Below are 18024 nucleotides of genomic sequence, written 5' to 3' on the forward strand. Positions count from 1 at the left end.
GGTGCACAGCAGGATGAAGTCTGAGCCTTATTGAATATATTTACTGGAGCGCCACAGGATCAAAAAAAAACATCACCTGTCTGTCTGACCCAAACATCACAACTCTGTCTGAAACTGCATACTTTGACAACCTACTGATTGAGATAAAGTTCTGCTTTTTAGTTGAAATGGTAACTTATAGTCTAATAGGATGTGTGGGTTCACTATGTAAACATACTATATGTAGACAGCAGATGACTCCAGGCCGGATCTGCAACGGATCTGCACCGGAGCTTTGGTGCGTATCCAGTAGAGATGTGAAACATATTTATTGATATTAGACTTAAAAAAAAACTGGCTCACAATTTCCTGGTATTTTAAAATCATTCACTTTTTAAAATTGGCAGCCCTTCACCCATTATGGCCTTATGGGATAGAAACATGTCCATCCAATAAATTGAATAAGCACATAGTCTAACTGATCCAAAAGCTTTTATCTTGGGGAAAACCATTTCATTATGTCCTATTGGAATCATTAATTGTAGCCAGATTTGTTTCCAAAACACTGAATTTGATTCTTAGTGTTATTTATCTGTTGAAGGGATAGTTCACCCAAAAAGTAGGAAAATAAAAAATATGGATGTATTGTGAATTTGTGATAAATGATGAAGAAGATATTTTGAATAATGATGGTAAGCACACAGTTGAATTCCACCATATTTGTTTTTCCTACTATGGAAGTCAATGGTGGTTACCATCAGCTGTGCCATCATTTATCAAAATATTTTTTTTCCATACAGGATTAAAACAACATGAGGATGACCAAATTATGACAGAAATTTCATTTTTGGGTGAACTATTTCTTTAAGCCTACAAAACAACGCGTAAAATGTCTAAGAGAACCCCCAATACAGTAAGCATCTGTCTTTGAATTATGGCTCGTTGATGAATAGGTGAATCGATTTGTTGGAAATGACTCACTGAGCCAAAATGACCCGGACGTCCCAACGCAAGAAGGATGGTGGGCGGGGCCTGGAGGGAATTGACTGCCAAACTCAAAAGGAGCGGCGTTCTTGGGTTATAAAGAGCAAGTGGAACTGAACGCACGAATCTGGAAACTTGACGTATAAAACGCGGCGTTCATTGCGCGTTACACAGTCTGCCGCATGTGTGCATTATAGACCAACAGTTAAAACAAACGAAAAGGTAGCTACTGCGTGAACGCCCCCACCTTCCGCTTTTCTCGTTTACTTGTGACCGCGCCTCCACCCTCACGCGCTTTCACCGCTCCATCCCTTCTCTTCCTATCGCTCCTCCTGATTTTCACAGCTCAGCATTCTCAATGTGGGTTTTAAAGAGCCGGGGGGTGGGGATGGGTGTCCAGGGCATTCCATGAAATATCTCACCTTCGGCCAATTAGAAACGGGAGGCGTTTTGTTGAGCCGCGTATGAGCCAATGACGGCGCAGTGCCGGGAAATACAGCAGTAAAACGGTGCTGAGCAACGATTGCAGGGTGTGAAGCTGGCAAATGTGTGCGCGCGCATGAGAGCATCACCGCATCTGTCCCGATCCGAGCTATTGTGTGCGGGTGCGCGTGAGCGCGCAGAAGAAGACAGCTGTACGTCTGTCCAGACATTACCAACAAAGCCAGAAGAGGATAAGCCAAAGTCCTGATTATTGTCACTTTTATTCCCCGAGTGCCCTGCGAAGTTTGGTTCATCTGCACCCCTCCCCTCCCTTCTCCTCCCACCACCAGCATTCTCCTCTTGGTGCAGTACATCTCCGCGGAGGATACGCACGGTACAAAGGTAAGTACTGTACTCATCTTTTACAGCAAGGCGTGCAGTTTATGCAATGCGTTTAAACACGTCAAGCTTCCTAACGCTGATATGATTGTAAATGTGTTCGCGCTGTGATGCTGACAAGAGGTTTATGGTGAAAGGTGTGTAGTAAAGAGGAGATCTTTGTAACTTTCCCAGCGCGCAGTTGAGTGCGTGCAGCGTCCTAGTGCTGCAGTATCACATTACATAATAGTGGCCAATGTGCGCAGAACTTGTAAGTCGAACTTAAATGTGTGTAGACAAAAAGATGATGATGATATTTTACAGTATTTACTTCTACTTTCTAGTTTTTTTTCCCCAAAAATGCTTTTATATCACCTTGATGGTTTCTATACTGTGCATGTGTATTGAAATACTACAGAATAGTCCCAAGGAAGCCCTGATGAATTATTAAGAGCAGTATTGACCCAGAGATGGTTGACATCCAGCTGAGAGCTTGTTACTGGATGTGGACTTGCTGATTGTTGAACCTTTTTGCTGATGATGCTGTTTTCACCCACAGCATTGCAGGTTTACTTGCCACGTCTGCTTTCAGAAAGAATTGCGTCTTATGAACTTCATTACCTTGATTGTATTTCTGAAGTAAACCGTATTTTTATTCTTTATAGTGTCCACTTTAACGCGTTTGCATTATGTTCCTCAAGAAAGGACTGAGGTCAGCGACAAAAGTCGAACGCTGTGTGCTTTTTTTCATTGGTGCCACATGCACCATTACAGTAACAGAGATTAAAGACATCCCAGCAGGCATAATAACAGAAAAAAGCAACTGAAGGAGTAATCTCATGTGTGTAAGTCTGAGAAAAATGGGAGATGGATAGCAGGGAGGTGTCCTGGGCCGCAGCGCTCGGGTCGGTCCTTGAGAGCTCCAGATATTAAAAGCACTCATTTAGATGAAGGGTAGACCTCGCTCTTCTGAAAACAGAGGTGAGGCAGAGGAGGCTCGCCGCATCGCTCACGGACATACGCTTGGGCTGTATCAGGAGTTTGTGCAATGAGGAGAAACAGTTTCTCCTTTACTGTAATAAATCTTAGTGCCGTACTGCTGTACAGCGGCCGGTAATGTCAGAGGAAAAACATTGTCTATTTTTCCTGTTTCATGGTAAAGGATTTTGGTAACATTGGTGCTGTATTAAAAATCTCATAATGCGCTATTACAGCATCACATGGGGGTTGTGAAGTTGGGGATGTTTAATTTGGTCTTCTCTGCATTTTGCGTGCAATCTTGCAGGTTTGCCTTAATTGTGATACCAGGATGAGATCTGAACTGATGTTAACCTTGTTGTTCTCTGTATGTCCTGCTCTCTGGGGTGCTGTACGTATTAAAGGTGGATATCTGTTTGATGGCTCATGAAATTGGATGGTCTCTGCCTGTTGTAAACGTGTTGTTCTGGTACGCATCCATATGAAGTGTGATGAGAGTATCCCAGTGTGTCTTTAAATCAACATGGTTGAAATGACAGTCAATAGACAGTAAATGTTTTATTTTCTTTTAAGCTCAGGAGGATGTATTTACCCTCAAAAGGCTCATGCGGCATCGGATAAGAATTTGCTTAGTCAACCTTAACCATCAGAGTGTATAAACAATACTAAATTAAGTACAAAACTATTAGCATGCATTTATAAGAATATATACCATTAGAGACAGACTAATATATCAGCCAGGCTGAGTAACTGGACAGTATTTATAATCACATATGCATGGCCAATGTTTAAAAGTGGTAGATCTGATTTGTATTAGTTTCATAAATGTGACCATGGACCACAAAACCAGTCATAATGGTCATTTATTTATTTATACATCATCTGAAAGCTGAATAAATAAGCTTTCCATTGATTTGTGTTTTTTATGAGGTTTTTTAAGTATTTGGCCAAGATACAACTATTTAAAATTCTGCATTCTGAGGATGCCCAAAAAAAGAATATTACAAAAATTGCCTTTAAAGTTGTCCAATTGATGTCTTTACCAATTGCATCCACTCACAAAAATAAAGTTTCAATATATTTACGGTAGGAAATGTACAAAATATCTTCATTAAACATGATCTTTACATTCTTTAATGATTTTTGGCATTAAAGAAAAATTTATTATTTTTACCATTAAATAAATGTATTGTTTGACTATTGCTAAAAATATACTTATATTATATTATATTATATTATATTATATTATATTATGAATAAATGACAACGGGGTGGTAATGCAGACGGGCCGTTACATTGTGTATTAAATGTCATCATTATTTATGCATTAATGTGTATTAGTTTTATATTATCAGAAATTAAACAAAAACAAAATTGAACACGCATGCAATTAAAAAAATATTTTAAAGGTGCAGTGTGTAAATTTTAGATGCATCTAGTGGTGAGGTTGTGAATTGCATCCAACGGCTCAGTCCACTGCTCACCCATCGCTTTTGAAACGCATAGAGAAGCTACGGTAGCCGCCATCAGGAAAATGTCATCGTCGGAGACAACTTAGTAAAAAAGTGGGCTTCTGTAGAAACATGGCGCCACAAAATGGCGACTTCCACGTAAGGGGACCCTCGGTGTACGTAAATAAAAACGTCTCATAAGGCAATAAAAACTTAACGGTTCATTGTAAAAAGGTCTTTATACACCCCTGAAAATATAGCTTTGTATATTATTTTGCATTTCTGTCAAGAGATCCTTTAAAAGTTACACACTGCACCTTTAATAATTTCAATTTATTTTTATTTTTTAACGCTTTTTATTGAAATTTAATAAATCTGTTATTTCAGTTTTATATCACGGGTCTGTTGAATGCTGTATTCTGATTGGCTGAGAAATATTCCGTCGGTATGCATTAATTTCTGATAAACGCACACATAACTTGTCAAATGTCCTTAAAATAGGCACCAGAGCAATGTTTGTGGTAACCGTGGTATAAGAGGAATAATTGACTCTGGTCCTTTGAATTATTTGAAAATAATGCACACCCGCTGTGTAACGCGTCGCGTCGTGCCGAATTGCACCTTGGGTGTGCATTATTTTCTTATAATTCAATGGCTCAATTATTCCTTACAAACTTGGCGTAGTGATATGTAACTGTAATGTGGTCGTCAGACCTGGAACTACATCATACACTGAAAAAAATAAAAGTAAAACCTACTTAAAAAGTGGGTGCAAAAATGATGCACTATATTTTTAAGTATATCAAGCATTTATTTTTTTTACAGTGTAGTAGGGTGGGACGATTACCGGTTTCACGATTAACCACGGTAAAATGTCCTGACAGTTAGTATTACTGTAAAATTTAATTATCATTACAACCGTGTTTGATTACCGTGATTTTGAAAACTCGCTGTAAATCCTGTCCAGCCAGAATCAGTTTGATGCAGGCGCTCACATGCAACATATTTTTTTGCACAAGAAGGCATTTAAGGGTTAATGTATTTATTCACGGTAAACTTATTAGACAGATTTTTTACCACAGAAATAATTTCAGGGACATGAAATATTAAATTGTGATTTTCAAAAAAAAAAAAAAAAAATGTTTTTAGTGTGTGTATCAGTTCTTTTTAAACATTTCCGTTTCATTTTAACAAAACCATGATAATATTGATAACCGTGATAACTTTGGTCACTATAATAATGATATGAAAATTTCATACCGTCCCATCCCTACAGTGTAGGTGTGCGTTTACGGAAAAATAATGCACACCCTTAGAACGTGTGTCAACCAATCATAATGAAGCATTTAACAGCCTTGTGGTATAATATATTATATTACATTACATTATTATTTAGCTGTCCAGATATTGATGACAGACATTTAAAAACCCAAATTGGTTGACCACTGTACAGTATATTATAACATATTATGCTACAATGAGGACATAATTCTCAAACTCAATATATTATTTTAACAACTCTGGAAACAAATTACAGGAATGATGAATGTTTTGCTATGATGTGAAATGTAGATGCTGGCTGTTTTTTAAACACTTTTTTTTTAATTCATCTGCATTTTAAACTGCGTAGTACAGGTGTGGTAGTAGTCTCTCTCTCTCTCTCTCTCTCTCTCTCTCTCTCTCTCTCTCTCTCTCTCTCTCTCTCTCTCTCTCTCTCTCTCCTGACTCAAATGCAGTTTTGCTTTAACAACATCTCAGATGTCACATCCATCACTCTTGATGTAACAGCTTCATAAACTCTGACTGCACACAATGCAGAAAAGCAATTCTTTTCACCCTTACCACATTCAGGAGCTCAGACGCGTCCATTTTTCTGATCGCTACATCTGTTCATTCTTTCATTCATGTGACACGACAAAAGGGAAGCGCTTGCTTTGAGTTTGTTTTCTGTCCTAATGGATATGATTGTCTCTTCAGGCTTTAGTGAAGGCCTCGCACGCTTGAGGTCACATTTCAGCGCTCGTCCGTCCTGTCTGTTGGGTTTCCAGGAGTGATGATGAAGCAGAAATAGAGTTTGATATGTTTGTGTGACAGTCGCAGTGAATGTCATATTTTAGTGAGGTGCTGGGTTGGTAGATTTAGTGTCCTGAAGCTGAGACAGGTTATAACATGCTGACTAAATCAGTTTGTGTGAGCAAGAAAGCCATTTTATTTGACCAAACTGACCATTTGCCTCCCTCGGGTACAGTTGCTCATTCAGACTAATTTTACAGAAGGAATGAAATGTGAAGTAAAAAATGAAAGAAAATGCAATTAAAAGAATGAAAGAACAGCAAATGCTTCAATAAATTGCAATTGCAAGCTAACCTGTTCTTGTGTCTCTATTATAAGTGTCCCAGCATCATTGCTATTCTATATTTTACTATATGTAATTTACATTATAAACAGTGGTGGCCTGTGACTTCTTTTTTCGAGGGCACTCAATGCGAAGTTGGTCACAACATGTATGTAGCCTGTCATGTGTGTGGTTCGTCTTTTCAAAATATGTGTTCGGCGCGTGGAGTGAACTTATGTGCATCACGTGTCTTATCAAAATAAGTGCCTGATGCAGATGCATCTAAAGGGTTTATGATAAAAGAGACGCTCACGTTTGCCAGATAATCTCATGTGTAATCAAAGTTTACTGGCTGTCCTTCAACGTGATGCCCAGCTGATACCTTAACAACGACCACCGACAGAACCTGCTTAACCTCCATATCCGTTTACATGTGTTTACAAGGGTTTTTCCCTCCTAGGACTTTTTTCCCCCAGCAAAAAAGTCCGGGTTTTTTTCTCCTAGGGGTTTTTTCAACCCGGGGAGGCAGCCATCTTTGGCTTAACTTAGCGCCCTATTCTTTATGTTACATTAGTAATACGCTCGCTTATTATGTGGATTCATAGCCACAGCAAATTTAGCTGCTTATGCTATCGTGTATTATGTTATGCTATCTGTCGATTTTCTGTGCTTTTCACTGCTTCTATTAATGTACAGCTGCTTTGAAACAATTACCAATTGTGACAAGCGCTATATAAATAAAATTGAATTGAATTAGTGTTAAGGGAGTGTCTTGCGTGTATTTTGTGAACGTAAGCATCTCTTTTATCATAAACGGTTTTGACGCGTCTGTGCGGTTATAGTCAGTGGCGGCTCGTGCTTATTCAAAATAAGTGTTCGGAGTGTCATGCGTGGTTCGTCATTTCAAAATATGTGTTCTGCGTGTCGAGTGACCTTATGTGCATCACATGTTTTGTCAAAATGTAGAGTTTGATATGTTTGTGTGACAGTCTTATTTTGCCAAAACATGTGATGCCCATAAGGTCACTCGACGCGCAGAACACATATTTTGAAATTACGAACCACGCATGACACTCCGAATACTTATTTTGAATAAGCACGAGCCGCCACTGACTATAAAGAGCAATAAGCAGATACAATTATTCAGTTTTTATGACAGGGTTGAGTAGTTTAAGTTTTGATACAGTTTTCTTGACTCCTATTGGACAAAAGTTTACCCTTTTTTTTCATTCAAAATCTGCTCATATAAAATCTTATCTAAAAGTAAAATGACTGTTATCAATGAAGAAATCCTGTCTTTATGTTTAATGTAACGTGTTTTATTTATATAAAAAGTAATATGTTGCATCGCAATAAGAAAATCTTGCAGCAGTGAGCTGTCAGGTGTAGCGGCAGTGCTGTACAATGAGGTGTGAATGTGAGGAAATGTGTGGATAACTGTGAGCCACAGCGCCTTAGGCTAACACACACACACACACACACACACACACACACACGCAGACACACACACACGCGCACACACCTTTTACGACCAAGTTTGCCTTTAAGACAAACTGAGCTCAAGAGCGTGTTATTAAATTACACAGTGGGCGTGTGTGTGTGTGTGTGTGTGTGTGTGTGTGTGTGAGAGAGAGAGAGAGAGAGAGAGAGAGAGAGAGAGAGAGAGAGAGAGAGAGAGAGAGAGAGTTACACCTGTCCAGCCGTATCAGGGGGCAGATCATGTGATTCCTGTATATGCACCACTATTGGCTGCTGCTTATTTGCTACTCAAATTTGTTGTCATGATCACTCAACTTCACAATGAGTGACATGCGGATGCTGTAAATTACTCACAGTGAGGAAAACATAACAACTATTACATGCAACTAAAGCATTTCAGACCAAATACTTCTGACTGATACAAGAGAGACGCATGATGGATGAAACACATCACACAAAACTTTTCAACTTAACCTACCAGCTTAACCACTAACGAGCAAAACCTCAGTTAAGTAACGTAATTAAGTTCCCATCAGATGTGAAACCAGAGCTGTTTGTATGATAAGTGAGGTATCTTTACATGAACAATATACCACACTTAATGAAAACCACTTTATTATTCTGATTTCATAACCACAGCATGCATTATTTAGCACAAGAGATTATAATAAAAAATACAGTAATTGTTTCACTGAGCTCATTTGCAAGGTTGAATCAAACTCTTAAATATTTAAAACTATTTTAGCAACATCAAGCATGAAAAGTTGTTACAACCGCACGCAGGTTTAGCTCTCTGTTTATATTCAGCGTTCATTCTTATGTTTTCTAATTAACAAATGATGGATGATGCTTACTGCAGTCATGAGCAAATTACCACATAGAACCATAAGCCAATAAAAGAGAGAGAGAGAGAGAGAGAGAGAGAGAGAGAGAGAGAGAGAGAGAGAGCATTTAATGAGATGTATTCTCAATTGTATTTCTCTGCTGCCCCCTGGTGGTGATCTGTCATTGGTGGCCTGACAGCAGACATTTGGCCCTTTTTGCTGACTTAAAATCAGTGTTAGTTGTTTTATTGTAATGGTTAGGGGCAGTGTTGTAGTCGAGACCACCTAAACCGAGACCAAGACTAGAGGAAGATTTTGAGGGAAGACTAAAGACAGTTGAGACCAAGACAAGACCATCAAAAAATGGTCTTGAGAAAATGTCAGATCTCAAATCAAATTCTAATCTCTTTAAAATCTGCAATGTGGGAATACACGAACATGACCCTGCACTTTTTGCTCTCCCATTTATGCTGTTCACGAGGAAGGACAGTTTGGTTTATTCTTGTCTAATCTACAGAGAAAGAACTTATTATTTTGTTTAAATTGGAGATGTGCAGTTTTATTTTATTCTAAAGGCAGACTCATACTTTCATAAAAATGTTTAAGAATTTAAAATTGTAAATATGACGCAGGCCAAACTTTTACCCCTGTTTTTACCTTTTATATATTTTTTACTTTGATAATATATATATATATATATATATATATATATATATATATATTTGTTATAGGTCATAAATAAAAATACTGCATTTTAAAATTTTCAAGTATTCACAACATATAGCCAGTCTTCTCCTAATGACTAAAATATATATTTTTTAAAATCTTTTAAAGATATATAAGATAAACCGCCTTTCCATTGTACATTACATTCAGACACAACGATCAGAGTTTGCCTCCTAGTGGCAGTCGTAATGAAATGTCAGTTTAATCGTAAATCTGTGTCAAGGCAAGAGCCTTTTATCTACGTATGGATTTATACTTATTAATTTTTTTATCAGAAATCAATAGTTTTTAAGGGATTCAAGTGTTACTGTTAGTTAATCAAATGTTAATCAAAAAATAATTTTCACCCTGCACACAGTGTTTTGATTGGAAGGAACACACTGAAATACATCACTTCCGGTCAGCGTGTCACGCGGTTTAGTCGCACAAGTTAAATTTTTTATGCATCCAAACCTCAAATTGGGTCTGATAATTACGCATCCGCAGATTGGCATCACAGACATTATATGGTTGGCACCCCACGCAGCCCATCTCTGAATCTCCTTCCGGTTTATCTGCCGTTATTTGTCATGTACAGTGGAAAGGTAAAAGTAACCACGCTAATTTTAAAACATACAAAGAAGACCGGAGTGCCGGATGAAGGTGATTGGAGGGCCGCATTTGGCCCGCCAGTTGACTAGCCCTGCAATAAACCATATGTTCATCCCAAAATGTTCATATGTTTTTATTCATTTAAGGGTCATTGTTGATGATTATATAATTAATGATTGTTTAATAGCATATACCATGAAACCGTGAGACGATTATCATACCGTGAAAATCTCGTACCGTTACAACCCTAAACAAATTGTTTTACTGTTAAATATATGAGCTGTTAAAGGTGTGGGGTTTTTTGCACTTTTAAGGCCTGTTTGTCAGAAGGTCATGTGTTAAAAATCAGAAGACACTCAAGTTCATTTATAATTTGCACAAAAACACAGAAATAAAAGTAAACTATCTGTACTACATTTAATTGCATAGCATCATATCTTTTCATTGCATCATACTGCATTAAATTAAATTGTGTTTGACCGAATCAAAATTAGGAGCGCATCGTGTAGCTGCTTCATGTTTCTTTAATGTATTGTATTGTAGGCTATGCATCGAGATGCATATCGCATCAGACTCAGTTATGGAGATGCACATAAGCTCTTAACTTTATTTTACCAGTGTGTGAAAGCAGTTTTTGTAATTTACACAGTGATTGCATGCAGTGCATTGGATACTTTTGTCGATGTTCAACTCCGGTAGTCTTACAATACAGATTTTAACAATATCATCTTAACTATGCTCAGATTGTTTTGTTACTTATGACCAAATTGTGCGAGCCTTGCCTTCCACGTGAACTTTATAGCTGTATAGTATTGCTAAATGTCAACAATTGTCTCATTTGATACACCTGAAGAATAGTCAAACAATTCATTTAGTTTCATTCCTCAAATTTTTCTGAATCAAAGCAGAATTAAAGAGTTATTTTTTACTACAGGTTATGAAGCAGGAGAGACGGTGCACCGGTGCAGGTGATCCATCACAAAGCTAGTTTCTCTGTGGGTCGGGCCTTTTTTTGGGGTACTTACTCACACTGGCCTAGATCTGAATCATTTTAATGATCCTCTTTGCTTTGGGGCAAAGAATATCCACCCTCCGAAATGTGCACCAGTCGATCAAACTATTTCAGGCACCTGTGGGGAAACAAAAGTGTGGATTTATTAAAGTACATCACACACTCAACCTTTAGACTATTGCAACCAAAGTTGACTGGACCATAGACTCAACTCTCATATTTAACATATTGATCACAGTGCTAGTTTTATGCAAATAAATAAGCACTCCATGATGCTACCTGGCCTGGAGATCAGAGCGGTTCTTGATGGAGGTGCATTGAAGCCCTGATGCGAGTCATTTGAAAGGTCTTCAGAGAGTCTGGATATGGGCCAGAGTTTCTGACTGACCTAATTCGTTCGACCTTCACGGGAGAAAGAAACGCAGTGCAGAAGAGAGAGCGGTCTGGTTACACAAAGTCGATCTCTTACTGTGAGGCCGTGACTCGCCCCACAGGTGCCCGATGTTCGGCTCCATCGAAACTAAGTGCATGTTGAAGTCTTTAAAAAGACTCAAATGTACAGAGACTACGAGAAAGCCAGTCAGATATTTACTAAAAGTGTAAACGGCATTGTTTAAATCCCAGATGATGGTGACAGAAAAAGTGCAGATAAAATTAGTAATGCTTGCTAACAGCCACCTAAAACTTTCCAGAAAAATCCCAAAAGGATTGGACTTACAGTATTTGACAGGGAGATGACAGAAAAACTCACAGGCGTGTACAGAGATGGAGAATTACAGAGATTGAGGGTTTTTGCGTAAGCATTTTTCCTTATGATTGAAATCTCACCAGCTGTGTTAGGTTTGTTTTCTTAAAATGTTAAGTTATGCATCAAACAAACCTGTCCAATTCTAAGACTGTTTTAAAAGTTACTGCCTCCTCAAATCTATTCATCAGAAATATTTTACCCATTTTTACTTTTCCACAACATATCAAAATTTTGACATGGCCATCAGATCTATCAGGTTTATTCTGCAGTGTGTGGGAAACACAGCCGGGCTCACATCGCCTGCCGGTTCAGACGTCAGTTTGGCCAATCTGAAAAGTAAATAAAGAAACAACAGCTGTCAACTTCAGATATGAGAAATATGACCCCATTACTTTTAATGAAGGGATCAATAAGTTTTGACATCCCTTCCCTTCAGTCCAAGACTTTGTGGAGATTTCTGGTGAATCGTGATGCTCAAAAATGGCCCAAAAGTTTTTCAGAGATGACAGATATACAATACATGTCATTGTAACTAAATAATTGTACAGTACAATGCTAAGAGGAAGGACACGAACAGGGTCTAAATGACACAATTGACCAAATCTGTTAGCCCATTATGTCATATTAATGGTTTAGTAAACAGTTTAGTAGTTTTATATAATGTGGTAATGTAATTAAAGGTCAAGTGTGTAGATTTTTAGCAGCATTTAGTGGTGAGATTGTGTATTGCAGCCAACGGCTCAGTCCACAGCTTACCGCTCCCTTTTGAAACGCAAAGAGAAGCTACGGTAGCCGCCGCAGGCCAAATTTGTCATCGTCTAAAACAACGTAGTGGCAAAAAGCGCTGTGTAGAGCAGTTTGTCCTTTTGGGCTAACATGGCGGGGCAAAATGGTGACTTCCATGTAAGTGGATACGTGATGTATGTAGATATAAACAGCTCAATCTACGATTATAAAAGCAATACGGTTCATACACCACTGATAATATAGTTCGGTGGCGGCTTGTGACTGCTTATTCGAGGGTCGCTAAATTCAAAATAAGTGTTGGGAGTGTCATGTGTGTTGCTAGCGTTTTCAAAATATGTGTTTGTTGCGTCATGTGAACCATGTGCATCACGTGTTTTGTCACAATAAGTGCTGCCGCACACTTGTCAAAACCGTTTTGATTAAAGAGACGCTCACGTTCATGAAATAACGCAAGAAACTCCCTTAACAGTAAACTTTGATTACGCATGAGATTGTGCGAGTATCTGGCAAACGCGGACATCTCTTTTATCATAAACCCTTTAGACTAAGGTGACCAGACGCCCCCGTTTTGCGGGGACAGTCCCGTTTTTTGGTGTTCTGTCCCCAACTGGAGCAGTCCCTGGATATCTCCCCGTTTTACAGCACGTCCAAAACAACCAGCAAAAACACAGAAAAACCCGATCAACATGTAGCCTTTGTAGTACCAGACCGGAGCAATCATGTAATGATAATTTTCACCAGCAGAGGGGGCCGCGAGCTACTTGGTTTCGCGTCACTGCTCTAGCGAAGAAGAATTTACTACGAGACACATGAGAACGCGTCATCAAGTTATCATAAGATATGAAAACTGTCAAAGTTATCGGGGTAAAGGTACTTACTACTCCTGTTAAATTGAAGTAATAAACCGATGAAGTGAACTGATCACAGCATGGTACTAAACATTTGTTTTGTGTAGGCTAACGTTATTATGTTTACATTTTGCATTATTCCTTCTGTTCTTCACATTTACAATGCTATGAAATAAGCTGAAGTAGAACCTTAGAAGTAATGTTTGATGAAGTATGTCTCAAAAAAATGATTTAGGCTACAGAAATTGTTCAATTAATTGAATTAGAAACACTGCAAAACATGACTTTCTTATTAGTATTTTTTTCTTGTTTTCAGTACAAATATCAAAAAATTCTAGTTTTTAGACTGAAAATATCCAATTTGTGCTGAAAACAAGCAAAAATAATCTGCCAACACTTAATTAAATAAAAATGTCCTACCCCATTGGCAGATTTTTTAAGCACAAATTCACTTCAATTTATTGTTTTTTTGTCTTAAAGCTAGATTTTTTGTTAGGGGATTTTGCTTATCAAGAATTTTTAGATATTTGTACTAAAAACAAGACAAAATACTATTAAGTAAGTCATTTTTGCAGTGAACCCACAACAATAAAAAGAAGACAATCTTCAAAAAACATTTTGTCCCCATTTTTTATTTCATAGATACCAACTAATGAGATTTTAATGATATTTTGACAATTGAACTAGGAAATGTCCCCGGTTTTCATTTTAAAAATCTGGTCACCTAGACGCGTCTGCAGCAGGCACTTATTTTGACAAGACACGTGATGCACACAGGATCACTCGACACGCAAAACACATTTTGAAATTACGAACCACACACATGACGGGCTAAATACATGGTGTGACAAACTTTGCATCGAGCGCCCTCGAAAAAAGTATTAGTAATCTATATGTATAGGCAAAATAAATAAATTTACGACAGTAATATTTTGTCCAGATCCTTTACACGATACAAATCGTACCAAAACAACTTTATTGACAGTACCACAGTGAAAAGTTCAAATGACAGAGCCATTGTCAATAAGATGTGGACTCATCTCAGCATTGCTTATATTGCATGCTTGAAAATATTTAAAAGTGGCATGTTTTGCTCTTAATTAAGATATGAAATTATTTTAGAAAGCAGATTTACATGCTGTGGTCAGATATTTCAATGGTTTGCTGGTCAGTGCATGAAGAGTCATTGAATCAGAAGCTTGATATTGATATTGATCCTGTGGTCTGTATAGTAACACTGTGATGAAGCTTGTGTTATTACATAAAAATGAAAACAGCTTTAAATGTATGATGTATGATTGACCAATGACCACTAAAAGTGTCTAATAGAGAATTAATAGAAACATGGCTTTGCAATAAAAAAAAAATGGTTATAATGGAAGTCAATGGGGCAAAAACAGCCACGAACAACAAATGAGTGAGAAAAAAATGCATAAAAATGCATCAAAGCCAATGTTTTTACTAACCCAAGACTTTGAAAAAGGTAAAAATACAGTCCACAATCAGTTTTTATTTACAGTTATTTTATTTTTTCCCTGAATCAGTGACATTACTTATGAACTTGGCAATTAAAGAATTAAAATCATGGATTTTTTGTAAACTTTTTTGGTAGTTTTGATCAGTACCGAGGTTGATTAACAGATTTATGCAAACAAATTTGAAAAAAAAATATTAATCTGATACATTCTTACAGCAATGAAAAAAAATCAAAGCATTTTCCCAAAATATGTGTCAATATAAGAATTGTCACCAAAAATAATTCAATTTGCTAAAACACAGAAACAATTCTTGCCAAATTAAGACTAAAAAAATCAATAATGGATGAAAACATCACCAACAACCCAAAAGGGTTCATAAACACAGCCATCAAAAGAAATGCATACAAATATTCTACAAATATTCACAAAACTGCTGTTTGTATTTAACCTCGACATGAGAAGATAAAAGTGAAAACAAACTTATGTTTTGCTTAAAGGAATCTCATTCTCTTTGTGGAAATGCAGACAGAGTAACAATCTGTTCAAATTAAATTACCCATTATTTATACATCATGGTAGAATTAACTTTTTAATGTGTGCTAATATGAATAAAAAAGGTATATTAGCAGCTTTATTAAGTTACCCGTGGCATTCAACAGGAAAATCCCGAGGCTGAATTTTGCATGAAGCATATATTGATTCTAATAGTTTCGATTAAGAAACAAAGCTGCTGGGGTCTGATACTGAAGCAAGACGCCTCCTGATAAACTTCAGCAGCCCAGAATAAATGAAGCCCTTCAGCAATTCAATTACCTCACCGAGTAATAAAAACGTCATACAACAGAAAATCTGATGCTGAGTCATAATGCACTGCATTTGACTTGCTTTTCTACAAGGGTTTTCCTTTGGAGGGCGTTGGTGCTATTTATGTTGCCACCATATTGAGCTTGCGCTATGAATAAGAAGCTACGCTTGCAGCCACGTCTGGCTGTGTTGTATTTTGCTTGTTAATGATAGTGTATTTTGCTTGGTTGTTATGATAGTGGGAATGCTGAATATAATAACTTTGTCTGCACCGAAAGCACCCTGGTTAGTACGCCAATATATAGCACCAGTGTGCTCATGGCGCCCGAGTTCAAGTCTCGTCTCTGAGGTCCTTTGCCAGTCAGGCTCCCCATCTCCACCCAACACTTTCCTGTTTCCTCTCCACTATCCTGTGTAAATGCTTAACTTAAAAAATATATAACTTCACCTTTCTTCTTGGTACAAGGCTACAAGTCAGAGCTCAAACTTGGAAAGTCATGTAAATTCATGGAGATATGAGATGGTGTCACCCAGCATAATGTCCACATAGTTAACAGTAAACATGAACCTTTATGCAAAGAAAATGCATAGTTCCTATATTATATGGTAATCACCATAATTGATTTTATTTTCCATGTATTTCATATTTAAAGAATCGGTCACAGCATGGTTGAATAAAAAGCAGGATGGACTTCTGCTTACATAGTGGAGCTGTCAGTGTTAATGAACAGAGAGAGAGAGAGAGAGAGAGAGAGAGAGAGAGAGAGAGAGAGAGAGAGAGAGAGTCTGTATATCACTTTGCTCAATGCGCCCTCTAGCTTTATCTTTCCTGTTAAACCCCTGCATTGCAGCATTGTATGCAGGAGCCGAGAGAGAGAGAGAGAGAGAGAGAGAGAGAGAGAGAGACATAGAAACAGAGAGTCAGAAATAAGATGGGAAAGTCAAACTCCAGTGCAGTTTATAATGTTATTTGTAATAACACAATACAGATTTATCATTGGATTATTTTTTGAAAGTTACCAAACCTCTTACAATGACGTACATTAAAGGGGACATATCATGAAAATCTGAAAGTGCTATAATTGGGTCCTCAGTGCTTCTTTTAACCTAGAAAATGTGAATAAGATCAACCCAGTAACTTAGTTCTCTGCAAGCATGTGAGAAAATGGCTCATTGAAATGTGGCTCCCATTGTGATGTCAGAAGGGGATAATACCGCCCCTCAATCTGCACTATCCAACCACAGCACTGCCATTAAGTGCAGAGATCAGCTCATTTGCATTTTAAAGGACACCCAAAAACAACACACTTTTGAACACATCTACAAAGTGGCAATTTTAACATGTTATAATAAATTATATATATGGTATTTTGAGCTAAAACTTCACATACGTACTCTGGGGACACCAAAGATTTATTTCACATCTTAAAAAAGTCTTGTGAAATGTCCCTTTAACATTAAACATCCTTTACCTGTTTACTGATCTCCCTGTACTTATGTGCACATAGTCACACAAAAATCATATATTAATGTAACAATATTGTGTATCAGACTTTATCAACCTGGATAGAATGGATAGAAAGGATAGAAAGAACGAGCAGGGACCCCCAGTACAGGTTGTATCAAATGAAGCATACCGTATGAATAGATTTACATATTCATATTTTCTTATGATGTTACAAGAATATTAACATATTTAATGTTTATTATTAGCATATTAATGCACTTTGGTTTAATGCCTAATTTTGTTTTTCCACAATTTTTTTAATTCAAACAATATTTGGAGGACACCCAATAATAACACATTGTAAAATATGCAGCATAAAGTTAAACCACTTGGTTTTGTACCGAGCCCCTAAGGTGACATTGAAGTAAAAAATGTAAAGTTTAGTTTTGCGTGCTCACGTGCGAAAGTTTCATGTGCGCACGCGATAGTTTCACGTGCGGTAGTTTCACATGCGCACACAATAGTTTCACGTGCGCACGCGATAGTTTCACGTGCGGTATTTTCACATGTGCACGCAATAGTTTCATGTTCACACGCGATAGTTTCACGTGCGCACGCGATAGTTTCACGTGCGCACGCGATAGTTTCACGTGCGCACGCGATAGTTTCATGTGAGCACGCGATAGTTTCACGTGGGCACGCGAAACTAACCTTCATTTAATTTTTGCTCCATGTCCCCTTAGGGGCTCCGTAGTTTTGCAAGTCAATGTACTATTTTAAGTTTTGACCAGT

The 18024-nt window shown here is 37.6% G+C and overlaps 1 protein-coding gene across 2 annotated transcripts in view; it reads left to right on the plus strand.

The window, feature by feature from the left end:
- The first annotated feature begins 1358 nt into the window (after nt 1-1358).
- Nucleotides 1359-18024, plus strand: part of syt2b (synaptotagmin IIb) — a 49579-nt gene continuing 32913 nt past the window's right edge. For both annotated transcript variants that reach the window (XM_055213485.2, XM_055213487.2), the window contains exon 1: nt 1359-1788. The gene's annotated coding sequence lies outside the window, so the exon portion shown is untranslated. The remainder of the gene's footprint in view (nt 1789-18024) is intronic.

The sequence above is a fragment of the Misgurnus anguillicaudatus genome, chromosome 8 (genome assembly GCF_027580225.2).
Source record: "Misgurnus anguillicaudatus chromosome 8, ASM2758022v2, whole genome shotgun sequence".
Taxonomy (NCBI): domain Eukaryota; kingdom Metazoa; phylum Chordata; class Actinopteri; order Cypriniformes; family Cobitidae; genus Misgurnus; species Misgurnus anguillicaudatus.